The sequence below is a fragment of the Ylistrum balloti genome, unplaced genomic scaffold, assembly GCF_031769215.1.
Source record: "Ylistrum balloti isolate Yb309-2 unplaced genomic scaffold, AGI_CSIRO_Ybal_v1 Utg370330, whole genome shotgun sequence".
In the NCBI taxonomy this organism is placed as follows: domain Eukaryota; kingdom Metazoa; phylum Mollusca; class Bivalvia; order Pectinida; family Pectinidae; genus Ylistrum; species Ylistrum balloti.
Genome location: NW_026782240.1, coordinates 511,682 through 527,770, shown reverse-complemented (window position 1 = coordinate 527,770; position 16,089 = coordinate 511,682). Strand labels below are relative to the sequence as shown.

General features: G+C 35.7%; 1 pseudogene; it reads left to right on the top strand.

Moving 5' to 3' along the window:
* Nucleotides 1-9,921: 9,921 nt before the first annotated feature.
* LOC132553481 (uncharacterized) lies at nucleotides 9,922-11,607 on the top strand (annotated as a pseudogene).
* The last annotated feature ends 4,482 nt before the right edge of the window (nucleotides 11,608-16,089 follow it).

Genomic DNA, 16,089 nt, shown 5'->3' with positions numbered 1-16,089 from the left:
CTCACTGTATAGGTTAGTGTACATGTGAACCTCACTGTATAGGTTAGTGTACATGTGAACCTCACTGTATAGGTTAGTGTACATGTGAACCTCACTGTATAGGTTAGTGTACATGTGAACCTCACTGTTTAGGTTAGTGTACATGTGAACCTCACTGTTTAGGTTAGTGTACATGTGAACATCACTGTATAGGTTAGTGTACATGTGAACCTCACTGTATAGGTTAGTGTACATGTGAACCTCACTGTTTAGGTTAGTGTACATGTGAACCTCACTGTATAGGTTAGTGTACATGTGAACCTCACTGTATAGGATAGTGTACATGTGAACATCACTGTATAGGTTAGTGTACATGTGAACCTCACTGTATAGGTTAGTGTACATGTGAACCTCACTGTATAGGTTAGTGTACTTGTGAACCTCACTCTAAAAAAGCGATAAAATAAACTTTTTGTTTGATCAGATTTGTTTTTAACTTGATTGTCACATTCCAGACAGATTAAGTAATGGCCAACTGTTTATAAAAAAGGAGATTAATCCCATATACATAATGTTGCTTTCTAGCTAGAACAAATGGGATAGACTAAATCAAATGGACTGTTTCAGTCAGATTATATGTATCCTGTAGTATAATGAGTATAGGTCAGAAATGTCACATATCAAAATCTTTTTATATTGTTCTCCTGAAAATGCTCACTCGCATAAAAATTGTATGCATGTATGGAGAAATAATTAAATGAAAATTCTTTACAAGAGTCCATCTTACCATGAGTGTAGATTTGGGTAAACTTCAGTTCTAATACATGATACGTCTTCAATTGTAATGATTCTCTCCACCTTCACCTAAACATAATGTCACAAACGAAACATTAAAAGTATGAACCTTAGGAAATAAGTACATGTAAATGTCATATTGTGGAAAATGTATGATTTCTGCCAATTTAAAGAACGATGCCACTGCTTCATGAAAAACAGGGAGGGTCATTTACTTCCTGCAAGAGATGGTGTCAGTCGTCATTTTGATTGCCTTTGTTAGATATCTTTCTATAGTGCTGTCAATACTGTCATATAATAGTAAAGGTTAATCTGTTGATGTTTCCCGTTCTGGTGATCTACATTAATTTCTGCAAGGGTAAAGCTAGTTTACATTATGTGACAGTGTAGGAAACATTGTCACTGAAAGAAGGATGTAGAGCTTGCCAGAATGGTTTATTGTTTCACTTTTATGGATATGAAATTTATAGAGAGGACAAAAGTTTATTAACAAAAAACCATCAAACCTGCAAAAGAATGATATTTTGTGAACAGCTACAATGGTCAGTGCATATTCATCTGTATGCTGAGTGATGTAAAAGATTGTGGTGTTGCTGATGTGGTTAAAGTAAATACCAGGTACATGAGTATTTTTGTGTTCTGTCTCCAGCTTTAGTGTTTTTTACCATCACTGTTGGTGCTCTTTTTTTTCAAATTGAGATTTATTCATATACATACTTTACTTTTTAGTGTAAACAAACATATTTTTCAGAATTTAGCATGTTATTTACCAGAAAGTGGTTAGTTACATTATTGAAATTCACATTTTAGATTCATGTACAGATCATTTCCTGTTAAGCAGGTTAAATGAAATGGCTGAAGTAAACTGTAGATGTAGAATAGTAGAAAATGCCCCTCTGAAATATTCAAGTTCTGCTTAAAATACAAAAGGGTCCAAATATGATATTTATATTTGTGAACTCTTAGATTTTTAAGATGTATGACATGTAACTAATGAAATCTTTGTGAATTTGTATTATGTAAATCCTAAATGTGAAAAATGTGATTGTGTAAATAAAAACTTAACAGTTTGATGAATGAAGTATAGATTGTTTTTTCATTGATTTTCAATTGTGAAATGTTTAAAAATGCTGATGAATCGGCTATAAGCTTGTAATTTTTCATGCCATCTAGCAGTTGTATGAAAATGTGATAATTGCTTGCAAGACATGTACCTCACTGTCTGAAATCAGGTTTTTTATGATTTATAAATTATGATTTGTATGTTTTGAAAATGTAATGGGGAAGCAATACAGGTAGTAAACCCAATTATAGAAGAAAAAGACACTGAGAGGTAAGTGGTGGAGTGCCTATTGTGAAAAATAAGCATTACACATGTGTTCTCTGACAATATCACAAGACTGGTATTCTCTGACAATATCACTACACAGGTGTTCTCTGACAAAAACATTACACAGGTGTTCTCTGACAATGTCACTACATGGGTGTTCTCTGACATCACTACACAGGTGCTCTCTGACAATGTCACTACACAGGTGTTCTCTGTCAATATCACTACACAGGTGTTCTCTGTCAATATCACTACACAGGTGTTCTGTCAATATCACTACACAGGTGTTCTGTCAATATCACTACACAGGTGTTCTGTCAATATCACTACACAGGTGTTCTGTCAATATCACTACACAGGTGTTCTCAGACAATATCAAAACAGTTGTATCAGAGCTTTATTTGGAACTGAAGGTGGACTTTTTTTGGGGGTGGTAATTGTAAGTCTATATCATGAACTTGATTGTCAGTATTATCTTAAGGTTAATTTGGTATCTACTTATACCACAATGTGTATAATGATATACACCACATTTCCTAACTCTAAACACAATGACCAAATGCTGATTGAGCATTTCAACAAGGTACATGAAGCGAAGATCCATTCTGTAATAAAATGGTACCTTTAAGTTCTATTCTATACATTTTATAAAGACCTTTGATTAATAAGTATTACTCCATCAATCCAAAGCACTTTCCAGTTAATTGGCTATTTACAGTGTTATTGAAGAACAAGTCGCTGCCCTTCCACCCTCATTCATTAGTGACATAAGTATTGTGTGTATATATTTTTTATCTGGACAGTATGTATGAATTTTAAAACATTTATTATAATTTTCATATTTAACATTGATATTCAAACCCTTGTAAATGTATTTGTCTAGATATGGTTTGGGATGGACAGTATATTTTTGTTGTAGAACCTTGATATTTAATAATGTTTTTAATCCCATATAGTCGTTAGAATAAAATGCAGTTTACAAGAAAGCACCATCTTTGTTTTGTTTATGAATTATCTTATGTTGCACAAAATCTATTTTAAGAATTTAGGGGAATAAGATTTTTAGGTAGCTTGAAACAAAGTCTCATGTTGACCTATTGCCAATCCCATTTTGTCGGGCGTTGTACATCCACAAAGTTACAACATTTTCAACTTCTGGAGGGAAAAAAAATTTCAGTGATAACTTCTCTGACCTAAGGGGAATCAAAATTTTGAATTATATGATTCCTGTCTCTAGGGGTAATATTGACGCCAGTTTCAAAAACGCATTCTACACCCAGATGTGGTAGAATCGAATGTGCTGCATTGATGGAAAGGTCTTAAGGTGTTTTGTGAAAATTCAGTACCTCACATTTCCCCCTGGGGCGGGAATAATGTTAAATGTAGTTTGTATAGGAAAATTAAATTTTTGAGCACAATTTCTTTCATTTTTATCGGAAATATTTCAAACTTGGTTAGAATTATAAATGTTGGTTGACGGTGGATGGTATGCGTATATTTACCTTGGATGACCCCAGAGGTTTCAACATATCGCTAAGTCTTCTAATTCTATCATCAATTTCGCAATTTCTTTTTATGGCACTTGAAAGCTCCTAACGTTAAGATGTATCCTTATAATCTTTGTATTGAATACTGTTTGTCTCAGTTGACTGTCAAGACCACTAGAAAACTTGTTAGGTCACCTCAGCCAAAGGCACAAAGGCACATGACTGATTGTTGTAGCCTTTTCTCCGTCGTCGTCCGTCAAGTTTTGCATGTCAAGCTCCTTCTCAAAAACACTGGGCCGATTCTAACCAAACGCGGCCAGTGTCATCAATACGTGAAGGGATATCAAAGGGCCGGTTTCCCTTCTCTGATTCAAATTTCCTGTTGGTGGTGCATTGCCCGTGCCGTTGTAGTCACAAATCTATAAAGTATAAAGATTTAGGTCACTTGGTTTGTTTTTTATGGCTCCTCAAAGTTGTACCTTTCAGAAGCTGTCTAAGTATTGATAAAATGTGCATGTTATGTAAAATATTAATGAAAATCTAATCAAATGATAGTCACCGTAAAGAATACATTCATAGCATGATTGTGACAAAAAATCATGTTTCCATCGCGCCATTTGGCTGTTTTATGGAAGAAACAATCTCAAAAATGCCATTTTCGATAACATTTTATACACAAAAACTGTTTTTTTTAGAGAATACACCCTTTTATGGGCATCGGATGCAAACCAATTTTTATCCTATTAAATAGTACGTAAGATGCTATTGATGAGAGGGAAAATCATCAAAATGTAAGTGGTGGAACATTTTCAAATGTTGGGTTGAATTAGCCTATGGTTGAATTGCCGATTTTCGACTTTCTTTAGATAATTAACAAAAAAAACGAGAGTATTTGCTCGGTATGTTGAGAATATGTACACAGATATGAAAAAGAAGTGAGAGAAACACTTTTTCATAAAAAAATCCAAGATGGCTACTTCGCAAGTAACCGTGGTTGAAGACATTGGCTGACAAATAGACAGAACAACAAACAAAACGTGTTCCTTATGATTTTGGTTGGTTTTCGCATTTACGGGATTGTTCATAGCTACCGGCGATTGTATAATACCTATATATAAGTTTGGTTAGTCACATGGTAACGGGGATCTTTCATATCGAGCCCCAAACATACTTTCGACATATGCACTCTGTTGCCGCATGGAAAACTATTTCAAGTTTTGTCGGAATTTCTTTACCTGTGGTTGTAATGGTCGAGGGTTTTCCAGCGTCCTGTAATACCCAAGGTAGTACAAGATACTTGGGGCCTCAACATCGGGTGAAACGGTGAACCGTATCCAAACGTTATATTTCGTTTGGCTTTTGTGTCGAGAATGTATTTGACATCGGAGAAGGTCTTGGGAGTGCTGGTAAAGCCACACCTCATAGTCGCCGTCATCACTTAAATGTAACCAGGAGCCAGAGATATCTGATACGTTCCACACGTAATGGTTCTCAAGTAATCAAGATCGAGACGGGGAAACAGTACTTTATTTTTATTTATTTTTTTACACATCATAAAACTGTCATGAAAATATCCGCTCTGATATTCAATATAAAAGTTTGTATATAATAGGGTTTCAGACAAGGTTGTTACTAATTTCCCCTTTTCTTTCAATTTACAACCACATTGAGGCGGCGATATGAGAACGTTCCACCACATGGAATTAGCTGATTTTTGGTACATATATGAAACAAGTAAAGCTCTATCCGATTTTCTGATGGAAATTTGCATCCAAAACTATATAACGGGAGAAAATTGCAAATTTATGGCATTTTTCTTCATAATTGTGTCTCTGCAAGTGCACTTTCATCCGAGAATATTTTTTTTATGTTTTATGAATAAACACGATGTTTTGGAAATATTTATCAAAAGAAATTTATACTATGTTGCGAATTACAATTTCGAGATAACCTTCTTTTATTTACGAACTTATGTCTTTGATGCTGAAATTGACAACTTTATAAAAATACATTTTCACTGAAATTATGAAATCTGGGTGTCGGAAAGGTGTAAAATTATTTTTCGGAAAAGAAAAAAACAGTAGTTGAGCTGGATAAGAAATTATACGGGGGCAGGCTCCTATGGAGAATTAACATTACTGGAAACAGGCCCATTGCAAAGATTCTTGGGGTCCTTGGAGTAACTCTGAATAAATTGTAAAAGTTGTGGTATGTGAATGTGTCGTTATGCCTCCAGAGAGACGGAGCAATTTATGGGCGAGGCAAACACACTGAAACAGCCATAATATGCCAATTCCTTACGAAAACTGTCAACCTTTTGTGCCATGGAACGTTTGCATTTTAGAAATATTTCAGGTTTGGCATGACGCGTAGATATTTTTACGACGTTTCTTGGTCACAAGGTCAAAGGTCAACATTACTTGGAAGTAGTAAAACTACCAGTTTTCTCAGAAACTTTTTACCTAGCATTTCAATCATTTCTTTTTGCTCACAAAATACATTGTCCTTATCCAATGCTTTGTGTCACGTGACGGTTATTTATAGAAGCCCACTTTTAGTTTTTGAGGAATTTGAACTACCAAGCGAAAAACGCGTTAGGATTTGAACTCGGGAAACCGTCAAGACCCAAGGGACCTCTTGTTGAAAGATATGTCCGGAGTTGCAACACATGAAAGCATCGCGTAGATTCTACATACTATTTTCCGGAACAATATCTTTTTGCCCACGAACCAATTTAAACTTCGCTGGATGCTATTTGTAGCACAATATACAATTTCAAACATTAAAATGTAAAAAAAAAATCAGTTAATTCTTAGATATGATGATGTTTTTTACCGAAGCGATGCACCTTCTTTCTTGTACACGAAGAAGTTCGAAATAGTATTATGTAGATAGCCTTAAATAATGCCATTTATGAAGTGAAGATAACATACAGCCAAAATTGTTTTTTCAAACAGAATCATAGTCTTATAGTCGGAGGGCTTTCTTGGAAATCATTGCATTTTGCCCTTTCAACTGCAAATTTACCAGTTCTCGATAATTCTGAAATTTTCACCGTTGAATCTGCTGACCATTTTACACCTGAATACATACAAGGTAGTTCATAATTATGTTAAAAAAGATCACAAAGTGACAAATCAACAAATCTGCGTTTCAACATGCCCAAAACCAATACCCACTCCGAGTATATGTAACTCTGGCCTCGGTATAGAGAACAACTTAATTAACAAACTACACCATCGTACAACGGCTTAAGAGATGTAAACGGAGTAAATGACAAAATTTAGATGGGCCTTACGACAGAATAAAAAGTACAGGAACCGCCATCTAAATGAAGTCAACCTTGTTCACTATTCAGGTCAAATCTATTTGGTATTTATCGGTTATACTTAAGCCAAAGGATGACAGTTCATAAATACTGTCGCTCTCGGTTAATGTCTTATAACAACAACAAAACCACCAGTCGTGTTAAAGAGTATCGAAAATATCGAACTTCACATCACACGGAATATTTCCTTACGGAATCATGGTAGCGACCGTTAAACATCTCCATCAATCTGCAACACTTCAATCCGTTTTTTGTATGTTTATATCTGTTACACATGGACATCTTTTACAAAAAAACATATTTGTAACTGCGAAATGTAAACACTATTGGATGGGAAATAAGAGTGGTTGGTATCTATAGATGATAAATTCAATCCGTTACTCCTTTCTTGATGAAAAGTCATCCCTGTTTGTTTCGCCGTAGGAAAATATGGAGGTACTAAATAAGCGGCTATATTGTAGAATGCTTGTTATTCAAAGACAAGACACCGATTTATCTAAAACTGAATCTGAAGGACTTTGCAAGGTCGTTGTGTCCTGGTTTGATGAGTTCTATGAATTATGTCTCGTACAAAAGCCAGCCAACAGATGTACGACGTTCATATAAGCCAATAGACCTCAGAATAATTCAGGTTATACGAGCACATTTTGTTCATATGGACATGTCAATGGTCTGTTCGAAGATCTCGCAACCAAACTTAAGTACAAGTACTATTTATATCCTTTCCACGAATCGATCATCCGTCTATTTTCTCTTGGCTTTGGACGTCAAGATGTACTTTTCATGAAATACGCTGTTAGTATCCTGGTTAACAACCGTATTCTCGTACCACCCTTCACCTTTCTTTAAAAAGAAACCTCTCAAAGCATGAAGGCGATTACCTTTTGTTTGGAATAAAGGCTATCAACCAAAAATATACTGGGTTCCATTTTTTTCGCACATAGATTCTATTTCACGAATGTGTTCCCAATCGGTTCAGGGCGTACATTCTCGACTTCCCGCGGGTGTTAGCAAGTTGTTCAGCACGTACAGCCTTGACTTTCCGTGGATATCCTGCTCAGGACATACAAATCCGATATCCCCGTTCACAACCTGTCCAGGGGGTATAGCATCGAATGTCAGGGGCCATGTAACAATATATATAGTATTATGTGAAAAGTGTTGATTTCCATTTGGTTTGGTGTTGTTCTTTATCATTATTGAGCCAATTTGGACCCCCGCCCCCTTCACCCCTCTCCTAACTTTGCCCTTATTCAGAATTCGCCACTATTGAGAGCTCTCAGGTCATCTTTATTAAGTTGTTGTAGCATTTGTTTGTTATTGAAAAGTTAAACGCAGTAGACTTCGAGTAGCTTTATGTATTTGTGTAACCCTGAACAGATATTACTGTTTAAAGCACCCGTTCTCTTAATTGCCAACTCAGCTTTCAAAAATTGACAAATAGTTAAGAGTCTTAGTATGTTTAAATTGATAGAATTCTTAAATGCGAACAATACAAAAGAAATAACAAACTTGTCTAAATATATTAAGGCAGCTTGCATTTTAAGAGAAAACCGCAATTGATAGCCTAGTTTACTCTCTCCGGGTTTGTGTTGTTTCTGTTTTTTTTTGTATATTGTTATATGTTTGTAAATCGTCTATGTGTTGTTTGCTTTAACCAATGAGTCACACGACTCAAGGTAATAAAGAACTTGAACTTATTTGTTTCAGTTCCATCAATAATCTTATGAAATTTCCAAGCTAGTTACCACAGGTCGTCAGGAGCAGTATTAGCCGAATCCGCTTAAGCAAGCTTCCATAAGGTATACGGTAGGTTAATTGTAATACAGCTGTCAGTGTATACGATTACGACGTAAAAATGTCATAGCGTTAGGGGTACTAGACAAATTTCCAAATGGTCATTGCAACCATATGGTACAGCTGTGCCAAGAAGAAATATAAAAAATAGCACGTCGGAAAGGAATGTTTCTTGGATCATCTAAATTCAGCTACTGCAGCTTTGGTTTGTAATTGAAAGATTCGGACACAAAGGGCTTCAAGTTACTGTAGGAAATGACAGGCGCATTGATGTACTGAAAGTATGGTAGGATGTAAACTTCTTGATTCATATATCAAACCTTCACATACATACAGCCATCGCTTTTGCAAGTAAACCACTTTCTTTATACTAAGAACATAACGATGTACTAGTACTACATGATGTTTTAATATAAAATATATATATGCAACTTGCGAAATCTAGATAGCCTGGATTTTGTAAGCTTTCGTTCTATCTTACAACTACGTGTCCCCCCCCCTTCCCACTCCCTGAAAAATTGGGGAAAAGGTAATAAAAAAAATGAAATTCAACATATTTTATTAATATTTGCGCCCACCTGGTTATCATAGTTTTAAGACTTTTTCTTGGTTTTAAGGTCACCTGAGAGGAAATCACACGTGACCTACGTCGCCTTTTTGTCCGACATTGTGTGAATGCAAACAATCTACATTTGCGACATGATCGACCCTATTTCTCAAAATCCCATGAATCGATTCATGAACCGATTTTCAAATCATATAGGTCGTCCCGAATACCCAGATACATCCAGGATGGGGCCAAAATGATTCATAATGGTTTCAAAAACTTCTTCTCAATACCCAGATATGATAGAATGATACTGATTATGCTTTATCAAAATTGTGCATTTGTGAGAGATATAGTTTTCTGTAGTTTTCATTAACATCATTTGTTTAATTTCAGTGGATATCATTCAAACTTGTTTGGGTAGTCAATACGGGTTAGCAGTTTAATGTTGTGTATATTTCAAGTCATATAACTACATCCAGGTACCAGAAAACTGATCTCTCTGGTATTATGAATTAATTTGTTTTCGTTGAGCAAATTTTAAAATTAGAGATAATTTTTTTTGTATATATTCTGTTTGTCTGGAGACACATGACTGCATTCATTCCGTTTTTGCAATATCATGATGTTGTTCAAGTGTAAATGTATACGTGTAGGCATGATAACAACCGAGGATGTGTTCCCGTTACATCCGGGTGTGTGGCGCCATATTAGAGCGTTGGTCATGGCTGCAAGCGTACCTGCGGTAGAGAGCCATGGCCAGACACCTATTAGGGCGAAGGGGAGCTCTAAGTGTGCTGTCCACAGAAATAAGGATGTACTGTTACACTGCTCGGACTGTAATATTCTTATCTGTCTTACATGCAGCCTTTCCACTCACAAGTGACACAGTCTCGTGGAGCTCTCGGATGTTACATTACAAAGGAAAACCAAACTGCAGAATTTTATTAATGACATTGAGAATAACGATCTTGTCCAGCTCCAGAAAGAAATGGATTCAATTGACAACAGACTAGCTGAAAACGACGCAAAGTTCCAAGAGTCTTGTCAACTTGTAAAGCAGCAGGGTGAAGTCTGTAAACAGGAGATTGACGTCATAATCGATAAGTATGACGCACTATCCAAAAGGCTGGCAGCGGAGAACAAAGATTTTGTACAAAGTCGAGCTAAAGAACAATTACGAGTCACTCTTTGAACAAATAAAAGATTGTAAAATGGTGTTACAGACTGGAAGCCCAGTTCAGGTGTACGATGAATCGCCCGCTCTTTCAACTGATATTCCTGCACATCCTGATGAACCCATCTTGCATGACGCTGACTTTCATCCATCTCGAACATCCATCACTGAACAACTGAGAAAAATTCTTGGCACTTTGACTATATCGAAAGACCAATCGACATCAACTAACACAACATCTCGGGGTACAACTGCACAACGTCCAGTTACAGAGGTCCCTTCCGATGTCAGTCACCATAAGACAACTCCAAACGTGGACTTGCTTGCACTACCAGCTGTACAGAAACACTTCAGGAATCCTATGAAATGCTCTGCAATCTGCCCAACTCCCAGTGGTGTTTGGCTTAGTCATTGGCAGTCTGACAAGTTGTTACTAGTGGACTTTCGAGGTAATATAAAACATAAGATCAAGCAATGTTCGACCATACCATGTATCTGCACTTCACCAAAAACAAACAGTCTTTGGTTTATTTGCCTCGGAAGCAATTCAATCTTTGAACTTGTTCCTGGTTCAACTTCGCCAAAGGCAAGGTTTACAACAGATACGCAAACATTTTGTCTTTGCATAACAAGAGAGGAAAATGTAGCGGTGTGTACTTTGCACAGTATAAAGGTCTACACAACAGAAGGCCACGTGTTAAACTCTGTCGATGTTGAAGAGAGCTACACGATGCCAAGATCTGTTTCACACTGTCCAATGACAAGTAACCTTGCAGTAGTATATAGGTGTAAACAACGTGATGACAAGCGGTGTAGGAAAGTTGTTGTGTTTGAGAAAACACTAAAGTTCCTATTTAACTACGGAGGAGATGAAACTGATGGACAACCACATTTCAGTCCATGGTCAGCTGTCTATGACAACAGAAGCAATTTAGTTATTGAAACTGTATTTCATGATGTAGAGCTGGTCAGTGGAAAAGGAATGTACATTGGAGCAATACAGAAGAACACAGATGGCATATCAGCAATTCGCATTCAGTCAGGCGATATGCTGTGGGTGTGGTGTGTGTTCTTCTGAACAAAAGTGGATTGGTTGGAAGGGTCCTAAATGTGCTGTCTGAATCCAATGAGTCTGAAATAAGAACCATCAAGTACTACAAAAACTGAGGTCATCAGTTTGCAGAGATGTACAGTAAATCCGACTTCATTCGCTTGTGTGTAGAGAGTTATAGAACGATTTAGTTAAATGACTATAATGGCCCAACTGCTTATATTGGTTTGTTGTATATAAGTGACATTAGATCATAAATTTATGTTTTAACAACGAGATCACGTTTACGAGCAATTTACCTTGGGTAGCAGTAAACAATTAATTTGCATTTTTCCTGAAATTATTTTGTTTGAAACATGTTTGAGATATACAGGTTTAGCAGATTGGTTATGAAAAATACATCATTACATGTATATATATTTATAAACTGTATAACAATTACATTAACAGTAGAGAGATGAAATTTGTGTAAAAAAAATTCCTCTGATTTCTGACATTTGATTGTCATGGTTACCTACTGAAAAAATGCTAAAAATGCAAAAATACTGCTAATTCCAACCCAACACTATAACTTTCTAGGAGAAATTTAATTCTAAACACCTATCTTACAATTAACAACACTGTCATGGTAACAAAGTATTTACATTTCAGCAAATTCCAACTCGGAAACTCTTCATAACATGAACACATGTAAACACTATGAAAATTTCACTTCCTGTAAAGCTAGTTTTTGGTGCGTAGACACAGATTCGAGACTGCCCAAATAGTAATCTCCAACACAAAGCTAAAATATTATCCTGAAAAAAAAAAAAATGAAACCCCACATTGCCCACTTTAACATGACAGGACCAATTTTAGCAAGGATTTTTTTTTCCATTTTTAATTAAAACCTTTATAATGGGGTAATCTAATGAGCAAAAAAATCACCCATGTCCACACCGAGAAACTGTGTACTGCTACCTTGTGCTCCATTAGATTTATGACTTCATGAATTAAGCAAAATAAGAGGTTAATACTTTGCTTATATTAAAAGTAATTTCTTTTAACACATACAACGTTCAAACTTATTTTGTTTAAGTGTCCATCCATGAGCATTTACATATTTTCAGACATGTTAAACTGGATTAGGTTCTACACTCAGTATTTAGAGACATAGCTATAGCAGAGTCTATGCCGTACATACAAACTGGAGATATCCAGTTGATATAAACTGAGTAAAAGCTAGAAAGCTGATATCACTTATGACTAAACATTGTTGAATACAGTCAAGGTCATTCCAGTTCGCAAACTTTACCTTCATTCCACGAATCTACCTGCCAAATATTATAATTTCTGACCGTTTCGATGTTTTAATAAATCCGACTCCTGTAACTTTTGAAAGTTTTGTCGTTAATAATCACTTATTTCTGGACGGAAATTCGATTTTAACCAAATATGGTATGGCTTATAAACGGCAACTGTATAAAGATGCACTTAAACAGATGATAGCTCGGCTATATGGTTTTCATTTTTAGGCTGTTGAATAGGGCAACATACGTCTTTGTGGTATTAGATTTTCATTCATATATTGAAATCAACTGGTAACTAACTAAACAATGCTAATTTGCTTTGTATATTTGTAAGGTCCTCTCGGTTAAATCAGTACATGGACACTTTTTCTAAGGTTCTGTAGTGGTTTATTTATATTTTACACAAGCTTACAATTACAATATAAATACTGTAGTAGACAGATATAGATAAATATTATCACATAAACATCCAACAGAAAGTAATAAATGGATTTAAACTATATACAATAATATGACACTGGTCAGTCTGTCTTACCAGGTCTCGGTGGGAGCTGTAGGACTATTCTGTGCCATCGCTGCATGTGTAATGAAATCTGGCTGCGCATGCGCCTACGAGATTACTTGAGAGGCATGCACATTCCACCATTACGAACGATACGAATTTTACAATAATATTTAAATTTTTCAAATTAAGCGCTCTTTTCACACAATTGGGTTATGAAATTACATGATATCACAATATTAATAATTAGGGATGTGGATATTGTTTATATCTTATCGTAAAGAGCCAGATGATCAATATTGTTATAGAATTGTGAACGCTATCCTAATGACGGTCGACCCGGAAGATCAGTTGATCGGGTTTAACTAGAAAAGTACACAATTACGTCGTAAATGGTTTTCTCCATAAAATATACTGTCATTCTAGTCTTCTTTGCGCCAATGCCCAATTATAAAGGAAGTAGAGTACCTGAATGATGTCGGCAAAACCCACCCGAAGTGGACGACGCCATTTTGAAATTGTGTACGTACTTTAGTTTATGGTCATGTGACTTCTACACATTGTCCACTCTCTCACTCAGGTATGACGTAAACATACCCATACCATATATATATTATAATTCATACTTACAATAGGTATTTATTTTACCTTTTAGTACTTACAGTACTATATATTTACCGTACTACATGTACCTACGTACAAAAAGTATTTATTTTGAAAAATCGAAATCCTTAAAAAAAAAAGTTTTTTCTCTGGAGCCTGGTCAGGCTAGCGTTTTTTTTTATCAACGTGTAGTCTAGGCTCTCGGTACAGTTGATCAGGCTAGCGCAAGTCGAAATCATTTACATATAAATGTAAGTCTGTAATGGCATGGCTGTCAGTTTTGGTATACTGTAATAATAACACCAATAGAAAAAGACTGCAACTAGATATAATCATTATGTTTCATTTTCTGTTTGTTTGAGTCTATACGTACAGAACAGTTTTTTTCCCATACGATATGTACACTGTAAATGTACTAAATAGTACAATGTGTATTTATAGAAGATATATCCCTGACAGGTAGTATCTATATATCTACTGGACACCACTATGTGTCATGTTAAATCGTGTGTCTAGTTCTATACATAGTTCATTCTTACGAAATGTTTTGAACTGTAAGACATACAAATGTATGTAGTTTTTTTGAGTACCCTGATTATGTTTCAGCCCCGAGTGCAGTTTGTATTGTTTTGAAGTTTCGTTCACACCTTACTCAGCTTGTGAGTATTTTGTAAAGACATGTACAATATGAAAATAGCAAATGTATATAGCTAAAACTAAATTTTACACCGCCATGTGTACCTTCAGGTTCAGGCCGATTGTATCTCAAATTAACATCATTATTTCAACCTGTATCAGGACAGTTAATTACCCTCACCTTAAATATGTATATATTCATGCTTTCTGTTACTTTACCTGTCCTTCCTATTTCCCTTTCTATATCAATATTCCTGAACTTATCGACTTTCTTTCCTAAACTTTGTTTCATTGCTTTCCTTATTACTTTCTTTGCGTCCAAACTCACTTTCTTCTCTCTCGAACCCCTACTATCACCTTTCCTCACAAACTTCTACTTCCTACCATTTATGTTATATAGTTACTCGGATGATGTATGGTTTTGTGCTCGAAAAAGTACCACTAGACGCCTCAATACTGTCAAAAATTATTATTTTTACTCTCCATAATGGGATGTTGTATTGATTCTTGGAGGTGCGCTGTTGGTGCTTTTTATTTTAGAACATATTCTAGATTTCTTAGTGAACGTCTTAGACTCTTGAACAAACCGGATTCCTTTGTCAGTGTATTCAAGATAGCCATATATTCTAGTATTGTGTTCGCCTTTTTATGTTTTTACATGCGTTAAATAAAAAAATAATGTAGTTAGAAAAAGCTCAACGTGAAGCAGCCAGAATTATCACAGGTCTTCCATCTTATACAGGTAACCAATCTTTATACTTTGAAACAGGTTTAGAAACTCTATCGACTAGAAGAAAGAGAAGAAAACTTCAGCTTTTGTATAAGATACGTAATAATCAAACTCCGGATTATCTTTCCTCTTTACTTCCCTCCTCTATCCAAGACGATGTTCGATATCCTTTAAGAAACACAAACGATTACAGAGTACCATATAGTAGATTAACTTTAACTAGATCCTCTTTCTTTCCGTCAACAGCATTCGTTCTTGGAATTCTCTCGAAAACTCTGGAAGATCATCGGCTTCTTTAAGTATTTTCAAAAGTTCATTTATACCTAGTAATCAATTTTCTCCTCCTTTTCACTTTGGCATTGGCGACCGCAAACTTGATATTATCCACACGAAGCTTAGACACCAGTGTAGTTCTTTAAATTACAACGTATTCCGTTTGAGCCTTGTGGAAACCTCTAGCTGCACATGTGGACATATTTGTGAGAATGCCTGTCATTTTTTCTTTGTATATGGTCGTTTTGATACTGAAAGAAATATTCTCTTCCAGAATCTAAACGACTTAGATTTGCAGGTTCCTTGTGATTTAGAATTGCCTTTATTTGGTAACCAAGAGTTGTCGTATGATACAAACTGTGAATTTTTCATGTGTTCAGCACTGTTTAAAGTCCAGTAGCAGGTTTTAAGTATAACGGTTCATGCCATTTTCAATATCTAAATCCGATGTAACTGATTTATCTCTCCCCCCCCTCTCTCTCTCTCTTCTTCTTCTCCATCCCTTTCCTTCTCTCTCTCTCCCTCTCCCTTACTTCCCCACTCTTTCTATAAATAACAATTTGTT